The 15,348-nt window shown below is 43.9% G+C and overlaps 1 protein-coding gene across 18 annotated transcripts in view; it reads right to left on the bottom strand.

The window, feature by feature from the left end:
• Ptk2 (protein tyrosine kinase 2) overlaps window positions 1-13,564 on the bottom strand; it is a 221,218-nt gene extending 207,654 nt beyond the window's left edge. For 4 of the 18 annotated variants that reach the window (XM_076556050.1, XM_076556043.1, XM_076556040.1 and 1 more), the window contains exon 1: window positions 13,411-13,564. The gene's annotated coding sequence lies outside the window, so the exon portion shown is untranslated. Of the gene's footprint in view, window positions 1-12,047; window positions 12,131-13,219; window positions 13,250-13,410 lie in introns of those variants that run through there. The other 14 variants (XM_076556054.1, XM_076556053.1, XM_076556028.1 and 11 more) reach the window with 8 other exon arrangements.
• Between the last annotated feature and the right edge of the window lie 1,784 nt (window positions 13,565-15,348).

A 15,348-nucleotide genomic window follows, 5' to 3' on the forward strand; every position in this document is an offset into this window, starting at 1 on the left:
ACAACATAATCACAAGGCTACAAGAATATATCAGAGCTCTGAACTCTGCTCCCTTTGTCTTGCTAACTAAGCCACAGCAAAGCAGCTATTTACTCTATGAAGATGATAATAAAGTATGGGTCCTTCCCCTTCTCAGGTAAGTGACTCTGTGACACCTTCCTTATGAGCCCTGTATCTCCAATGGAAGTATTCTGATATATAAACCTCTTCCTGTCACTCTGGGGCCCAAAGTTTCTATCAGAATCAAGTGCAAACTGCTCCAATCCTATTTGATAGAAACTTCTCAATCTAATCCAACCTGTACCACTCCAGACATGACCAAAACTTTCAATCCACAACATCCAGCTTCTCACACCCCCATCCCCTTGTATGTGAGCAGAATTTCCTTTCCCAACTCCCCTCTCCAGGGTACTAATTTCCCCATACAGCCTAGTCATTTCTTTATGGTCCCTGGGCTAAGCACTGTTCATGTTTAAAGGGTTGTCTTTGTTTTTAAAAGAAATAGAGATACATGATAGCAAAAAGAAAAAAGAAGTGTGATAGGTCATATGCTGCCAACAAAACCGAGTATCTGCCAAACCTTGATGCGCCCAGGCACCACCTATAGCTTCCCTAAGCACTGCTGGGACAAGGCCACTGCACACATCACACAGCACAGCATGGCACACTGACCACTAAGCTGTGCCGGTCTCACTCCTCACAAATATACCTTCAGGACAACTCCTGTTCTGGGCACAAAACATTTAACAAACGTTCAGCAAATGAAATAACTAGTGTAAGTACACGCTAGTAAAGCCCACAGGTGAGAAGAATGAATCTCTAGTATTAAAATACTAACTAAATGTGGGAAAGACACTAACTTCATTTACATACCATACCATTTCATATAGTAACTATACAATAACTTCAAAAGCTGGTATCATAAATACTGTACATAAAAGGTCCTGGGATGAACAGAAACCAAATTAACTTATCAAAAGTCAGGTTCCAGGCCAAGAGTGTTTAAAAACAACAACAACAACAACAAAGAAAAAAAAAAAAAAAACACTTCATTTAGTTAATGACCCCAAGAACAATAGCAGTAAAAACAAAGTTGGATGGTGGTAACACATGCCTTGAATCCCAGCACTCTGGAGGCACAGGCAAACAGATCTCTGTGAGTTTGAGACCAGCCTGGTCTACAGAGCAAGTTCCAGGACAGTCAGGATTGTTATACAGAGAAACCCTGTCTCGAAATACCAACAAAAAAAGTGTTTAAATGTAATACTTTTAAATGTAATACTTAAACTAAGTAGTACTTAGTTCTCAGAAACACCTTTTTTGGCCAGGAATGATGGCTAATACATGTGACCTCTGTACTTTGGAGGTGGAAGCAATATGTAGTTTGAGGCCAGTTTAAGCTATAGAGTGAGATCTTGTCTTAAGAAAGTGAGAAATGTTTCTCCTGTTGATTTCATTGGTTTCATTTTTGCTGCTGTGATAGAATGTTCTGACAAAAAGTGAGTGGAGAAAGGGTTTATTCAACTTACAATTCCAGGTTACAGTCCCTACAGAAGTCAGGAAGTCAAAGCAGGAAGTAGCTAGCCACATCCAAAAACAAGAGCACAAAGAGAGAACACATGCATGCTTAGTGCACAGCCTACTTTCTCCATTCTTAACACAGACCAGGACTCTACCCAGGCAACAGCGCCACCCACAGTGAGATGGGTCTTCCCACATCAATCCAACCAAGACAATCCTCTACAGACTTCTCCACAAGCCAACCTGGTCTAGGTCATCCCTTGTTGAGACTTTTGAACTATGTCAAGTTGACAAATAAAACTAATCATCACACTGTTACAGATCTTCCTTTTTTCTACAAACTGTAATATCATACCTTCAATACATAGAGTCTGACATAGAGTAGGGAGGTATTTAATTTCTAAGTCATTACTTAACTGAAAAATTTCAAGTTAATGCTACTTTTGGGGAGGGACACAATGGATATCCAAAATACAACTAGGCTATAGCTCTAGAATAATTACAAATGAAATATTTTATTTCTTCTCTTTTTTTGTAAGAGTCAGTCCTTGAGAAATCAACAAAGATTAAACAGCTTAATTAACAAATGCCACTGAAAGGCAGGCAGCTGCAGCCACAGCATGACCCTCACATGCCAGCTAAGCTGACACAATGCCAGCTGAGGAAATCAACTTCTAAGCTTCAGTGCAGGTAGAACAGAGTCCAAAAGCCAACAGTGCACATTAACACCTCAGCTTCAGCCAGGAAAAAGCACACATTTTCATGGGCATATAAAAAATAGAAGAAAAATTCTATTAACTTAAAACAACTAACAAGCAGTTTTGCACATGGGTTGCTGTCCGTTGCAGAGCAGTAAACCATCACCTGCAGGCCAACCTGGCCTCACTTAACTGTTATTAGATTTTTACATGGTTATTAGATTTTTACAAGTCTAAAGGAATGATAACAGTGTGTCATTCATGTGAAAATTATATGAAATTTACATTTCAGAGTCCAGGAATAAAATCTGGCTGTTCACAATCAGCTGATTAATTTACTAGCACCCTTCTGCACTACAAGAGCTAGGCACGGGTGATGCAGGTAGTCTATGCCCTGAAAAGCCTGAAATATTCATTGTGTGGCCTTCATGCAGGTAGTCTATTAACCTACAGGATAACTGGGGCCTTAAGCTGACACCACATCTTCCTTCCTCTGAGTTCTCAATGCTTTTTCTTTAAAAAGATTTGTTTTTTAGGGCTAGGTGTGGTGGCACAAGCCTTTAATCCTAGCACTCAAGAGTAAGTTGCAGGTGGATCTGCATGTGTTCAAGGCCAGCCTGATCCACATAATGAGGCCCTGTCTCAAAAAAAGGAAAAATGGCAAAAGAGATTTATTTCATTTTATGTATGTAAGTGCTTAGCCTGCATATATGCATGTGCAGCACGTAAGTGCCTGGTGCCTGAGAAAGCCAGAAGAGGGCATAAGATCCCTTAGAACTGAAGTTTTTGACAATTATAAGCCAACATGTGGATGCTGAGAACCAAACCTGGTTTTTGATGGTTTGGTTTTTGACTTTTAGAATTTGAGACAAGGGTCTGGTTATGTAGCCCTGACTGGCCTGGAACTCAGCACATATATACCAGGCTGGCTTTGAATGCACAGAGATATAACTGCCTTTACCTCCCAAGCACTGGGATTAATGGTATTCATCATCACCACACTCAGCCAAGCTGATTTAGTTTTAATCAAATATGATGGGGTGAAGTAAGATAGAAAGAAGGGAAATAGCCAGGGAAGGGAGTCCCACCACGGTGTCTGCTGAAGTCTCTTGTCTGTTGGAGTCAAGAACTCCAACACAATTAAATTTGCCATTCAGATTGCCCACATAAAACCTGGTGTAGCAGCACATGCTTGTCATCCCAATACTTGAGAAACAGAAGCAGAACAATCAGTTCTAGGTCAACCTGAGCTACATGGTGCCTTATCCAAACAAACAAACAAGCAAATCCTGACACAGAGATAATATTCCTTTTATACAGTTTTTCAAGTAAGAATGTTAAAATGGCATTGAATCACGCTTACAGCCTGAGCATATGGGGCCTTACTTCTTTCCCAATTGTAATCTTGCAATTAGTTATCTGAGAATCTGAACCAGGACTATAAATTTCATCTGGATTGGAAGCATTTCAACTCCGTCTTGACCCACAGTTGACCTTCCCATCATACTCTCACCCACTGCACCTTAGAACAGCTCTACGACATCAGTCCCCAGACACTCCTGCATGGAAGGGAAGGGCACCAAAACAAAGCCCTAGCTAAAGTGCCAGGTCTGTTTAGGGACCCACTGCCTTGATTACAGTGCTGGGTCATTAAGACCCCAGGTGGTCAGTGGTTCAATTCTTTTCCTCTCCTTTCTAAAGAAAAGTGTCATTAATTGTATTTCATTTGAACAAGAGTACCAATGTTACAGCATATATGCTCCCAAAGCAAGTTGCTCTGTTATATCTCAGTATAAACCAGAATCAACAAAAAGAGTCAGCAATATTAAACAGTAAATAGTGATGATAGCTGAAGGTGATGAAACCAGAGAAAATATGTTACAACATTCTAGGGTCTTTGTGAGGTACGGAGAGGTGTTGGTTTTAAGTCCAGGTCTTGTATATTCCAGTCTAGCCTGGAAGAATGCAAATATCCCACTTCCTTTGGGCTGCAATTTAACAAACAGCAAAAATACACAGATGACTGAGCACTTTCAAAACTGACTAACTTTTAATGTAAGTATTTACTTTTAATAACTGTTGTCTTTTGAGAAGATTTAATTAGGCTAATCACTACACCATCCTGGAGTATGACAGACAATATCATTTAATTCTCTCAACAAATAGCCTAGGGCTCTATAATTTGGCCCATTTAACTAACAAGGAAATGCAAATGAGAAAAACTAACAACTGAGCCCAAGACCAAAGGCCCTAAGACTGTGCGTGCCCTTTACCAAAGCCTCCCCAATGGTTTTCCTACTCCAAACAGACTCCCCTGACCACCCTCAGGTGGTCAACAGCAACCTTGTTACTCACAAGGTGGCCCGCAAGCCAACAGCTCGGGCACTGTCCTAGCTATGTTTCGACTGCTACAATAAAGACCACAGTGAATCTGCTGTAGAAATGGAAGCCAGCTGGGCAGCGGCAGCGGCGGCGGCGGCGGCGCACGCCTGTGATCCCAGCACTCAGGAGGCAGAGGTACTCTGTGAGTTCAAGGTCAGCCTGGTCTACAAAGTGAGTTCCAGGCCTGCCAGGGGCTACATAGTGAGACCCTGTCTCAAAACAAAACACTGACACTGGTTTGCTACTGGGCATACCTCTGGGCTTCAAAAGACTATCCTACAAACCATTTAGATCCATAGCTTTCCTTAAATCATAAACAGAAAAACTAACTCAAAATGGCACTGGCAAGATGGCTCAGTGACTAAGGACTTAGGATCTTAGTTCGATCCTCAGCGAAATGTTCCACAGTTGTCCTTTGCCCTCCACATGCACACCATTGCACACATGTGCTCTCACACAGATTTTTTTTTTAATTATCTCAAAATGAATTAGACCTAAATGTAAAACTAAAACTCTTTTAAACCCATATAAAGGTGTGGGAACCTTTGTGAACTAGAATTGAGCAATTCTTGACTATTTACTAAATAAAAAACAATCTATATGCCAGACATAGAAGCACATACCATTATCTATCCCATCACTCACAAGGCAGAGCCAGGGCTAATTATCTAGGTGGTGTTGGGAGCGGAGGAGATTCCAGCACTCAGATTTAGAAAAAAGAAATCAGAGTTGGAGACTAGTCTGAGTTAACTGTGAGCAACTGCAAAGTAAGAAAGAAGGGCTAGGAATATAGCTCAGTGGGGAAAAGGGAGGAAGAAGACAGAGAAAGGAGAGTAAGTGAAGGGAAAAGACCAAAACGGGAATGGAAGAAAAGCCAGAATCCCAAGCATGCCTCACTTTCCAGTGTTTCCAGGCCTGCCTAGGCTATAGTCTGTGAGACCATCTCAAAACAATAGAAAGATGAAAATTAATTAGGTCCCTTCTATATACTATACACCAAAACCGATTACAAAGGAATTAGAAAGTTAGAGATGAAAAGCATAATTATACACCATTACAAAGTAAAAATTTTGTTTACAACCTCAGGATAGGGAACGATACAAAAAGCACCAACTCTAACGAAAAAGGCTGAGAAACTACACTCATTAACCTAACTTCAGTTCATCCAAAAACAGCAAAGACGGCTCAATGAAAATAATCAGCAAAGAATGGACATTCTGAATACAAAAAGGAAGCTCCAAGTCAATTTTAAAAAAGACAAGAACCAATTGAAAATACAGGCTAGGTGGTCAGTAAGTGCATAAAAGGATGTACAGCCTCATTATTACCAGGAAAGGAATATTTCAAGTCCCAGAGCAGTAACACTACAGAAACCACCAGGAAGAGTGGTCAGTCAGGAGCAGAGAAGAGACCAGGGAAGAATATCCAGTGAGAGAAAAGAACTTAAGCAGAGCCACTAATTCACAATTACTGAAAAGCTCTCTGGGCCAGGCATTCTGAGGACATTTCCAGGGGCCGCTAGGTACCACTGACTGTAAATTATAACTTCAACTCCACTGAATCAATTTAGACATAAAGAGGCTGTTCCATGTGGTTTTCTTGCCATCTCCTTTCTGTTATTTTTGTTTTCACTGAGTTGATGAGAGAGAGGAGCAGGCATTTCACATCCCACCTATTGTTTAAATTTGGATTGCATAACAATTTCCTGTTTATCCCTGCTCCCTCTCTACCTTTGCAACCACCTTGATACTCTAAAAAGTCACTTAGAACAAAGTCCTACAAAGTCCTCTAGTCTTTCTGGTAAGACTCTCTCCAGACAGATGGTCTTCTAGAAACTTTCCAAAGCTCTCTTTATTTTTACTCCCCACGCATCAACACACTGACAAAGACCCTAGTCACACATCTTTTTCCCACCACCACCACAGCAGCATAAGGAAGGGATTCAAGAACACTAAAGAATTACAGAGTCCCAGCCACTAAGCTTGCGACCATCCCTTCCATAGATGCACTTAATTCTACATAGGGCATACAGATAAAAGCAAACCATTCATTTTCATCTCTGCAGATTTTTTAAACTTTTATCTAGCCTTTCATCTAAAAAAAAAAGGTGGGATGAGGGTCAAAAGGCAACAGAAAATATACTAATAAAAGTGTACCTGCAATCTCAGCTGAACTGAGAATGAGGAAGAAAGGGGGATGGAGGAAGGGAGGAAGAAAGAACAATGGATAGAGAGAAAAGGAGGAAAGATGGAGGAGTAAATTAATTAAAACTTACATATGAATTCAATGCTAGGCCTAAGATCAATTCATACAATACTGCTTCCTTAGTCACTCAGAGGCTTGGCAATCACCCTGACTCTAGTAAATGCCAGCCAACTTTTCAGACCAAAACAAAAGCATCAGGGAACTTAACTTTGCCTTAAGCACCAACATGTACACTCTCTCCTATTTCCCAAAAACCACACACACCCAGGAGCCATATAAACTTCTCCTTCAATACAAATTGTTAATTTAAATTCTAAACCAAGACTCAAAAGACCTAAGTGGTCTCAGAGTAAACCATGAAAAATAGAAAAATAGTTGAGAGGTATTCTCAAGACTGAAAAAATCCTAAAAACAGCCAAGACTCCTGAAACAAAAGCAAACTCATCAGCACACACATATCTCAAATCACAGCCTGTATTTCAAATTGCTCTAATGCAGAGGTTCACAACCTTAGTGTCCAGAGTTCCCAGATAGCAAGCTTAAGCAGCTTAGGGGCTATTTCACAATCATACAAGATCCTAGGCTAGTGGTTCTCAACCTTCCTAATACTGTGACCCTTTAATACAATTCCTCATGTTGTGGTGACCCCCAAACATAAAATTATTTCTGTTGCTATTTCATAACTGTAATTTTGCTACTGTTATGAATCATAATGTAAATACGTGATATTCAGGGTATCTGATATTCGACCCCTGTGAAAGAGTCATTTGACCCTCAAAGGGGTTCGAGACCTACAAGTTGAGAAATACTGTTCTGGGTGAAGGTAATGTTTCTATGCTGTCACCACTTGAAAACAACAAAAGAACTAGCAGGGCTGGAGTGTTGACCTATAAGTTTCCTCTGCATAGTACAGCAATGCTGACGGAGGCATTGACTGAGTGAGACAGACCAAATAAGAACCTCTAGAACAGATGATTCTGTAGCCAAATTCTGGTTTCCCTTACCTGTAAGGGAATTGTTACCTGACACTCAAAACATTGCACCTGGACAGCATCCACATAGTGAAAGACTGTGAGCAAGGTCACAGGTGCACTTGTACGGTGTGTAACTGCCACATTCCTTTACATGACTACAGGATATGTCAAGCCCTTGAAAAAACATCCAGTGAAGTCAGCTGATTAGCACAGACTATCCTAGAGCATCACAGGTCCTTTTATTTATTTATTTATTTTCATTTTATTTTCTGAAGTGCTGGGGATTGAACCCAGGGCCTTGCACACACTAAGCAAATGCTTTATCACTGACCTACACTCTCAGCATGGATCCTTTCTAAATCCCACTCATTCTGCATCACTTTGAACAACTGCTCCCTTCAAACCTGAGTTGAATCCTAATGTATAAGACTAATTCCTATAAAACCAATTTCTATAAAGAAACTTTCAAAACTGTCAAATGACAGAGCAGCATTTTTCCTGATCCCAGTAGAGCTGAGTGACCCAATTCTACAATAATTAATACACCTGGGGTCTTCCAGTCATGCACTCAACAAGACTATGTGATAGCGCAGTAGGAAAGAAAAGGGAGCTTCTGTCCTCCGAGGACACTGAATCCACTAATAACAAAGAACACACAAAATCACTCACAAAGATGATCATATGGCACTTTGGTCAAGTAAAAGTAGAAACTGCAAGGGCCTACAGTCCAAACCACACGATGACAAGAATTTTAACAAAAACTGTGGCAGAAAGGAGACCTGAGACACAGACAATCCACAAGCAGAATTTCTGAAGTCCTTTTGAGGTCCCGTGACCCCCCTAAAATGGAAGAGTATGTCTTAAAGGCAGGATGGAAAATTTCAGATTGGTGATAATGAATACATTCACTTCAGAAACCTTTACAGCAATGGTTCTCAACCTGTGGTCCGATACCCCTTTGGGACCTGCATATCAGATACCTACCTTGCAATTCACAACAGTACCAAATTACAGTTATGAAGTAGCAATGAAATAATTTTATGGTTGGGGGTCGCCACAACGTGAGGAACTGAATTAAAGAGTCACAGCATTAGGAAGGTTGAGAATTACTGCTTTATAGGGACATAGTGTGTTAAAAATATAATTTCCTGGGGTTCTACACAGGGTTCATGCCTCTGAGAGAATGACAGTTTTTCCTTGCTTTCTATAAACTGTTCCCCTTACACACAATAATCCAAGAAAAATCATCCACAAAAAGCCTTGAGGCTGTGTTGTCACTAAAGCAAGTAAGAAGCATCAATTGCTACTCCACTCTTTCATATTTGTATTTAACTAACTCTTAACTGGCTCCAAACAACCAAAATTTTGTTACAGTCAGAAGCTCAAGTCCTAAACGTTTCAATAGAAAACCTACTTATGGGGGCTGGAGAGATGGCTCAGTGGTTAAGAGCACTCTGGCTGCTCTTCAGAGGACCTGGGTTCAATTCCCAGCACCTACATGGCAACTCACCACTGTTTGTAATTGCAACTCCAGGAGTTGACACCTTCACACAGACACACATGCAAGCAGAAACACCAATGCACATAAAATAAAAAAATAAAATAAGTTTAAAAAAGGAAATAAAGAGCCGGGCGGTGGTGGCGCACGCCTTTAATCCCAGCACTCGGGAGGCAGAGCCAGGCGGATCTCTGTGAGTTTGAGGCCAGCCTGAGCTACCAAGTGAGTTCCAGGGAAGGCGCAAAGCTACACAGAGAAACCCTGTCTTGAAAAAAAAAAAGGAAATAAAGAAAGAAAACCTACTTATCTAAACCTCCCAGACACCATCACTCACATTCTGAAGACTAGTTAAGCTCCCCTCCTGAATCCTGCCCATATGGGCCAAGCAACCTCGGCAAGTTACTCTTATTTCAACCTCTAGGTCTTCTGTGTACACTGAGGATGGTACAGCACCTGCAGCCCAATGGTTCATAGGTACAGAAGAATGAAGAACCCCCACTCAGTCTGGGAAGGAAGGGCACAAATCTAATTGAAAGTCCAGATCCTCTCTGAGGTTTCCCATAAGAGCAGCCACACACAGGGGGGCCCAGTGATAAGATCACTTCCCTATTATAAGATCACATTCCAAGTATGATTCCAGTCATTTTTTTAGCAAGGGGAAATACACATCAGTGAGGTCTGCACAGAACTACTTTAATTAACTTTAAGGCTGGTAAGGAAATATCTTCATGACCATAAACTCTGGGCAACACCACTAGTGATGCTCCCCAGGCTTCCAGCTCCAGCAGCACACTCACACAGACTCCATTTCCCACTTCCAAGAGTATGCATGCAGATTAGACATAACAGCAGCAGCTAAAGTCCACTTAAACTGAAAGCTGAACCACACAGACTTCTCTGCATTGTATTTCCATACTAGAACCCAATAAAAATACAATTTTTTAAAATATTATAGATTATAGGATTTATAATTGGCAATCACTTTAAGGAGTTCTGAATACAATCTGGCACAATTCCTAGAAATTAGTACCAGAAACTAGGATGGATAAATTTAATATCTTGTGCACAAGGCTGCTTTTCTTTCCGTAGTCATAATATAAAATAAACCTCTGCCAAAATGATGTAAAGAAACAAAGCCAAAAAAGATCAAATATCCACTATTATTGCAGTTCAGAGACAGTGGTCAAACACACCTTCTCAACATAGTCTAGTGAGCCTCAGAACCTGGAGGAACCTAGGGGCATCAGGAGGAATACCTGACAAGTGGCTCCACTCTTAAGCAGCCTAGATTGTATCACTACCACCAACACACACACACACACACACACACACACACACACACACACACAGCCACACACGTTGCCCACCTTTTAAGTTTCTTGCGTTTTAAGTAATTCTAAAGGCATCAGTAAAAGTCCTCAGAGATTCCAACAGCAATTTACTGCTGATTATTTAAGGAATCTTAGTAGGGGAAATAGTAATGAAAATATGTACTCAAAATGGCAGACTCCAAGCTTTAAAGCAGAATCCACAGAAACCAAAACTGTCTGGTTATTTTGATCATTTGCAGTGCTGGAGCTCAAACCCAGAGCTTCATGAACCCTCTCTACCAGTGGGCCACATTCTCTACGGTTTCTCCAAGTGTAGTGACTACGACTACTACCACCACCACCACCACCACCACCACCCACCATCACCCACCACCACCACCACCCACCATCACCACCACCATCACCACCCACCATCACCACCACCACCACCACCACCACCACCACCACCACCATCACCCACCATCACCAACAACAACAAAAATCACTTCAAATATTAACATAGCAAAACCTTTCATGTAGGCTGGTGAGATGGCTCCACAGAAAAAGGCACTTGCCTGTACATAAGCCTGGCAACCTGAGTTCAATCTCTGGAACCCACAGAAAGGTGGAAGTCAAGAAGTGACTACACAAAGTTCCTCTAACCTCCACACTTGCACACACATCACACACACATAAATAATAAAAAAATTAACTTTTAATGTGATTAAAATTTAAAACAAAAAGTGATCTAGTTGAAAGTTCATCTAAACTGAAAATGTCTAATCCAAACTAAAAAGATGTACACACTATATTAACATGTTGAGTCGAATCTTTTGTAACTCAGACAATTTTAATTATTTTCTCAAAATTACAACACCATAAGGGGAAAGGATTCACTGCCAAAATTTCTGTGAACAAAGATCCTACTTTTCTCACTCAAATTAATATTCCAAGAAAGGAGAGTGTTTTCACAATTAGTTCTACTGTATTATACAGTGTAATATAAAATCCTTTCCTCCACAGGATCAATCATCTTTAAAGCAAGTAGCTTTAACACAACTGTCCTTTGGAGGGGACCACAGTGCCACTGACCAAACACGGAGCCTTTCACACTTAGCATACATCTAATGAGCTAACTCCCCAGCCCACAACTGTCTTTTGGGTATTTCTCCAACTTCCTAGTGAGATGAGTTATCTAACCAGCTCCAGAACAGGGTTTTGAGGACTGATGGATTATGTAATTCTCAACAACAGGCTCAGAGCTCCAAACTACTTCACATACCCCATGTCCTCGCTTCAGCCTCCTCCCACTCTTCACTGCTACAGCTGGAACTCCACCCCCAACACTTCCGCGTTTGGTGGGCTGCTGGTCTCAAAAACAGTAGGTCCCATATATTCTAGGGAGTCTGCCCCAGCACTTCCTACCCCACACTAAGGATTCTGAGTCAAAAGGACTTACCTGTCCAGGTATCATCTTTGCATGATTCGAACTGTACTGAAAGCTGTGACTTATGGGCCCTCCCAGACACAAGCCACCTTTTCCTGTAGATCACGAACAAATTGGATTAAACGACAACGTCTCGAATAAAATTCTTTCCAGAAAAATGTACTATTGTAACGTTTTAATAAATTCAAGTGTCCAGAGAGAAGGCCAGGGATCGGCCCACCGACGATAGCCACAAATATAAAACAAATGCACTCATAATGATACTGGAACTCCTCGTCCTTGTCCTTAAAGTTTCCTGTTTGGACTGGGGGCGTGGCTTAGTAGCCCAGCACTAGCCACGTGAGATGCCCTGGGTTCCATCCCCAGAAAAAAGTTCTTGTTGAAATACTACACGGATGGAAATATCTATAGTGTACCTCCACAAAAATATGCAGCACGCTCATGTTATATGATTTCTTTTAATGTCGGCATCCCAGGTCACTGCTCAGAGACCAGTCTTTCAAAAGAGAGACCTTTTATTCCTCGATTTATAAACAGAGAGACTGACAGACAGACAGACAGACAGACACACACACACACACACACGAATGAGACGCTGGTATTTCACTTCAAGTAGCAATAGCCTATTATCACAACCATGATAGAGCTTCCATTCTGAATAGAAATGCCAGCGCTGGTCAAGATTTAAAACAGACCGGCAAACTCTTGCAGTGCCTCCAGCTCCAACCTATTTCAACCAGTCCCCATAATCACTACAGTATTGCTATTATCTTAGTCCCACTGCCAAACTCCCAGCTGCAGTCTAACTATGCAAGAATGAGACACTGTTGAGATGGCTTTCAAAAAAAAAAAAAAAAAAAGCAACTTTCTCCTCAGTGCGTTTCTACAAAAAAAAAAAACCTTACAATTCAACGACACAAGTGCGCGCACACAAGACACCCTCGCTCCTTAGAGCGGTGCCACAAAAGCAGCCGGCGAGGACCGGCGGGGACAGGCAGCGCGCCGCGGCGGGGCTGGGTGGGGGCGGAGGGAACTTGGACAGCACAATGACTCCGGGGATCATACGGTCGCCCTGGAAGCCACGCGCCGGCCACCCCGCGGCTGCCCCGCACTCCGCTTGCCACCCCCCTTTGTTTTTCGGCTTTCGGGCCTCCCGGGTCCCCGCCGCGCCCGCCCGGCCGTACCGGACCCCGCGGCCTCCTGCACCCCGGCCCGCGGCCTCCTTAGCCCTCGGGCCCGGCTGCCCTGACGAGGAGCGAGGCCGGGGCGCGGCGGGGGCCGCGTCCGCCGAAGCCCGCACCGCGGCCCGCGCCGCCCATCGCCCCTGAGCCCGCGCCTCCGCGGCCGCTACCCGTGGCCCGCGACCCGCACTCACCGGCCGCCGCGGAGCGCGCGAGGCTTGAGGCGGACAGACGGCAGCGGGGCGGCGCCGGCACAGGCGGCCGCGCTCTCTCCCACGCGCACGCCCGGCGCACGGCGGTCCGGCCGGCGGCGGTAGCGGTGGCGGCGGGCTCGCGCCCTCGGGCCGTGCTGAGTCGGCGCGGACCCGCGCGTGCGCCGTGGCTAGGGGCGCGCGCCCACACCTCGCGGCGCGCGGCGCCTCACCTCAGCGCGGAGCTCTGCGCTTGCGCGATCCGGCCCGCGCCTGCGCAAAGGGAGGCCGGCGCGCCCCGCTCCGAGTGAAGTCTATCCCAGCTGTGCGGGCGTGGCGACGTCCGCGGAGAGCGCTGTTCCGGGATGACGAGGTGGCCGGAGTGGCCACAGCTGGGTCTGCGGGCTGGGCCCGGGTCCCACATGGTCACCGGAGCTCCTCGGCCGCTCACACGCCCACCCTGACCTTCTCCAGCCTTCACCGCTCCAAGAGAGAAAGGTTCATGAGCCTTCTGTAGATGGGGAAACTGAGGCGCCCAGAGTATTTTCATGGATCTCGGAAGGCGGGTCCGAAAGACTGTTGAGAGCGCCTGGGGCGGCTCACACTGCAGCCCCCTTCCCCTGTCCCCTATAGGTCTTAAGACTAGGAAAGCCTTCCTGGGACACTGGGTAGACAAGAGGGCGCAAACTTAGCCACCGTGCCAGTCTGCTGGGATAAGAGCCAGTTCCAGCGCGGAGCTTACCAGGAAACATGAAAGACCCGGGTGACACTTTAGCCTGAATCAAGCAGGTGGCGCTGGCCTTGTGAACTGTGCCTAAGTTGCCTTGAGTTTGTGTTTATGCGCAGGGACACTATGGAGAGTCTTAAGCAGGAAGTGGTGACTGATTTGTGTTCGCTGAAAAAAAAAAAAAAATCACTGGCATCCTTGCGGTAGGAAATGAAACCAGAAGCGGGGGAACTTTCATTTTTAATGGTGTCATTTTGATCTTCACCACAAGCGGGACAGGCAGTGAAAGGTGAACACGGAACCACCAACCCTTACATTCCTGGGAATTGTAATTTACTCGTAACAGAATCGGGTATAATAAAACGCTTTTGGTTGTCGGGATTTTGCCATATTTCAGTCCTTTTTTATTGTTTTTTAATGACGAGTATTAAGCTTGGATTTGGGATAGTAGTGGTGGTTATCAGGATTTTTTTTTCCAGGTTTATTCTTTTGTATTGTATGTGTATGAGTGTTTTGCCTGAATGTGTATATGTATATCACACGCATGCCTGGTGCACATAGAGGTCAGAAAAGGGTATTGGATCACTCTTCTGAAGTTAGGGATAGTTACATGCCACCATGTTGGTGCTAGGGACAGAACCCAGGTCCTCTGCAAAAGCAACGAATACTCTTAACCACTGAGCTATCTCTCTCTCTAGCCCCAATGTTTGGGGATTTTTTGAGACGTGGTCTCATGTAGCCCAGGCTGAACTAAAACTTATATGTAGCTGAGGATGACTTTGAACACCAGATCTTTCTACTTCCGTCTCCCTGGTGCTGGAATTACTGGCTGTGTCCCTATACCCAGCCTATGGTGTTTATCTGCACTTAACATAAGGGATTGGGTCTCTGTATCAGCTCAGGGCCCTTGTACTTCTTGTTGACCCCTATCTTAGCCGTCACTTCCCTAAAGTCAGCTGACCACTCTGTAACCGCCACCCGTTGCCCTGCCGTTCTCCCGTCCATGCTCCCCACCCGCTTACTCTGTTGTCTCCAAAGCTCCTATTGTTCACACCAGCTCAGCACTGCTCTTGTCTGTTTCTTGATTGTCTCTACTCTGAACTGCTAGATTCATGGAGCAGGGACCTTTGTTTCGTCCACTCGGCAGCCCCTGCCACATAATAAAGATCTGTTGAGTGAGTGAATGAAACTTTGCATGATGTGAAATGGGAGAT

Source organism: Peromyscus maniculatus, chromosome 20 (genome assembly GCF_049852395.1).
Source record: "Peromyscus maniculatus bairdii isolate BWxNUB_F1_BW_parent chromosome 20, HU_Pman_BW_mat_3.1, whole genome shotgun sequence".
NCBI lineage: Eukaryota > Metazoa > Chordata > Mammalia > Rodentia > Cricetidae > Peromyscus > Peromyscus maniculatus.